Here is a 4,175-nt window from a genome sequence, read left to right on the forward strand (position 1 = left end):
TGTGGCTGCAACATAGCACACTCCTGTCTGTTTCCAGGCTAATGTCACTACACCTCCCATCATCTGTGCAGCACAAAAACAGGACCAGAAGCACAAAAACAGGACCAGAGTCCTCCGTGGGGATGGGATGAGGAAGAGCCTGCCCATCCACAGACTCAGCCTTCCCGGCCTGAAGGATGCGGCCCCAGGACAGGATGCAACCAGGCAAGTAAAAAGCCAACAACTGATGAATATTTTGCAGACAGACCTGAAGGCATTTATAAGTCCTAATGGAAAAAAAAAATTGATACTTTGCAACTTAGTAATAACATATTTTATCTGTATGACTTTTTCTGCAAGGCCGGCAATGATATCACATTATTGATGGTATTCTTTGTACTCTGTCCAATGTCCTTATTTGCACCATTTCCCATCTCTTATTCCAATCACTGATGTACTACTCACTCATTCACCCACATATTTAAATGGACAAGAATACAGATCAGTTGGACCTTGAAAATCAAGGGGCTTGTATTTAATATATTTTCACCTGTGAAGCAAGACAGTGATATTTGCTGAACGTGGATGCTTCCACAGGGAATGTCCTCTCTCACACTTCCCCAAAGAAGAGACCCCTACCCACCATCTTTCACCACCTTGTGTGTCTGCACAGGCACTGGGTACTGAGCAGAGATTGTGCTTGCACCAGTGCACAAAATATTATATTCAGTACACACAAAAAATTTTTAAAATTGTCACATCCTGAGAAGTTCCCTAAACATCCTTAAAATAGATTTTCCCATCATTTAGGGTCTCATGCAGAACCCTGGCTCACGAGATTTGGGAATCTGGTGTTAATTTGCTTATTAGGAGGTGTTTTTACAGCAGCTTTCAGCACTCATGAGTTTTGTGCTCTTTCTAAAACACTCACTAAGCTTCCAATAGCAAACTGCACAAGGAGCCTAATGGCCTCTTGGTAGATCCCATTGATCCCCTAAAATCAGCACTAAACCCAGACTCCCCCGTGGTCTCCTTCTGTCAATACGGTGCCAAGGCAAGAATCAAACACGTTCGTGTCCCCAGATACGCCCTGACTGAGCAGTGCTGGGTTCAGAATAGCTCTGAAGGAGCTTTTACCTGTCTATCCCAGGAATGCATCCCGGTGGCCCTGCCAGCCTGCATGTGCGCCAGCAGCGAGCCCTGGGCCGTGACGCACACGGAGGAGCAATGTGGCTGCAGTGTGGTGGGGAATGCCGAGGATGCCACAACAGGAAGCACGGAGACATAACATGTCCAAGTGGGGTAACTGAGGCAGACGGAGCAGGAATGCGATTATATGACCCCCGCGGGATTTGGCTGAGACGCCAGGGCGTGCTGAGCTCATTCCTCCGTCAGAGGGAGGAAGAGAGTGGAGCAGGTCTTACTGTTTGTGTTTTATCAGATAGAACCAAACGGCATCAGCAAACATTGTGGTTTGGGGAAAGATGGATTTCAGCACATTCCCCAGCTGCTGCTCTGTGTCCCAAAGTACAGCTAGCGGAGGGAGAGAGAGCAAGTGAAAGTTTCCAGGGGCACGCTGGTGTAGGAGAGGGAGCCACCTGCAAAGGCTTGCCAGGAAGCCAGCAGATGCCAAAGGGTCAGGCTAATCCAGTGTGCAGGCTACAGGGTCCTTTTAGGAGCTCATTCTTCAAAGTGATCAGGAGTTTTCTGCTGAAAGAGTTTCAGGTTTGTAACTTGAAAATACCACTTTCTCCAAAGCAAAACTATCTCTGGAAAAAAGATAGTTTCAGTGTCAGCAAATGCAAATAGTCTCCTGTCAGTGGTTTCAGCTCTGAGGAATCCTGCACCAAAAGTATGTTAGGTTCAGTAAGAGTATTATGAATATAGAAAATGTGGAGTAAAAAGACCTTTGAGACCCTTTTCTGTATTAATAAATCCTCTGAGTGTTCTTTTCTAGGTTTTGCAGGTAGCTTATATGTTTTGTGTGACGGTCTGAGAAAACAAAACTACCAGTCCATTGATGTAATATGGCTTGCTCGTTCTTCTTCCTTCTCAGCCCAGTTTGGGATTATTCCCATCAGTCCCTTTGCATTTTATGCAAACGCCCCAAGTTCCATCACTTCACTAGGAAACAGCCAGGTCCGACAACACTGGCAAGAGTAGGAGCAGATCTGAGGAGCTCACAGAAAAGCTGGGAACAAAATTTTCAGCAGTTTGGAAAACAATTCTCATAGCAACTGGTTTGGGCCAGTACCTGAAGCATCCCTCCTGACAGATTAGAATCAATAAAGGGGACCTCATCAAAACTACCTTGTCTCCCAGATATATTTCCTTTGAATGACTCCTGCCTTTCCCAGGATGAACACTGCTTATAGGTTAAATCAAGGTAGTTTTTTTCCCTTACCTGGCAATACTGCAAGTCTCACATGGGTATCTGAGCAAGAAGTGAGATTGCTTCCAGTCTTCTACGAAATTCTGAAGTCAGGATGTTTATTTAAGTTTCTAAACTATATGGACCGTGTCAGAGGTCTGAACTCCACTGGAATTTCTGAAATGGTTGATTATGGGTTTCAGTTCACATCAGAGAGGAGGATTCAGGTGACTCCTGGTGCATTTGGTGCATTCATATTCCTGTCCTTGTCCTTACTGCTTCTAAACTGTCACCTACCAAAAACATGCTGAGGTCAGGATTCAGCTGGTGGCCCGGCTGGTGGGAGAAGCTAAAACTGGCCTGAACTTCCCTCTTTTAGCTTTGCATGAGCTTGGGAGTGCTGACTTTAGTGAAAACTTGTTTTTATCAGTCTTCAAAGCTGCTTGCTTGTTACTCAAGGGGCAGAGAGAGTAGACTCCAGCTGGTTAAAGTCACTTCTCTGACCACAAACTTTGACCCCTCCTCAAAATGCTAATTTCTAGTGTCAACCCAAAAAGGGTTGCTCAGCCCCTCTTCCCCTATCCCTACCCCTGCTCTTTGACAAATGTAGATGTTGTAACTCTTTTTCTTTCTTTCTTTTTTCAAAATTGATTTATCCAGCAGTCTCTCTTCTCTTGTTGTTACGTAACTATCAGCACACATACAATCCAGAAATACCTCAGAGTACCTTATTTATTTTTCTGCCACTACCAGGCTGAGGTTCCTAAACAGATGGCTGAAGAACAAACCCAGGCTCCAGGGTTTAGTGCTGAGTTTTGCTGTATGGACCCTGGGATGTTTCTGAACTGGTTTCTTTGAGAAACGAGGGAAGTCCCAGGGATGGTTCTGCTGTGAGCAGTTCTGCTGGCTGTCCTCCTTCCCATGCAGCCACAGCCAGGCAGCCAAAGGATCAGCTGGGAGTACTCAGCTGGGAGTCCTTTTCCCGGGAGGGGCTGAGCCAGGTGAAGGTGTAGGACACTGTGCCTGTGTCCCCAGTAGCCCTCAGCTGAGTTCAGCTATGCAGCTGGATGTGCATTACAGTAGCCCTGAAATGTCTCTTTCTGCTGACAGCTGAAGCTGATGGCGCATTGGGTCAGACATTGTCTTTGCCCAAACACCAGCTGGTGTGGCCAAGATCTAAGGCAGTCTCTTTCTTGAGGCCAGGCTGAGAGAAGAGGCAGGGTTGTGCCCAGCTGGGCAGCCCTTCAGCAGAGAGCCAGCATTTACAACCCTGACCACAGCCTTGCTCCTGCACACAGCAGCCAAGAAAACCTGCAAGAACCATAGGCTTGAAACATGCCCATGGGGAAGATGATTCTCCTCTGGCTCATTAACTCCTGAAAAGACTTTAACCAGGGCCAGCTTGCAAAAAAAAACCCCAACCCAAGCTCAATAACACAGAGACAAGAAGACAGCCAGTTAGCTATAACTAGTGTATTTAGCTACTTCCCTAACCATTGTCCACCCTTATTAATGGTTAAACACTCTCTGTGTCATTGTTTGCTGTTTCTGGCCAATTCAAACTCTTTCAAGTGGGAGGAAGAGTGAAGAATGGAGGGAAACCGACACCAAAGACCTGCTTGTGTTTTGCAAGACACCCAATTAAATGGCACCTCAGGTTACCTATAAGTGTCATTTGCTTTCCTGTTAAGGGACATTTATTAGAATTCAGAAGTGCATGAATGAGCAGAGTTCTTAACCTTGTCTTGAGACTGGTGAATGTGTACTGTGCCTAGCCCACATCCTTTGTACTTATGTGGTATCTTTTCCTTATCTCCAAAGTATC

This window comes from Corvus hawaiiensis, chromosome 6 (assembly GCF_020740725.1).
Source record: "Corvus hawaiiensis isolate bCorHaw1 chromosome 6, bCorHaw1.pri.cur, whole genome shotgun sequence".
Classification (NCBI taxonomy): Eukaryota; Metazoa; Chordata; class Aves; order Passeriformes; family Corvidae; genus Corvus; species Corvus hawaiiensis.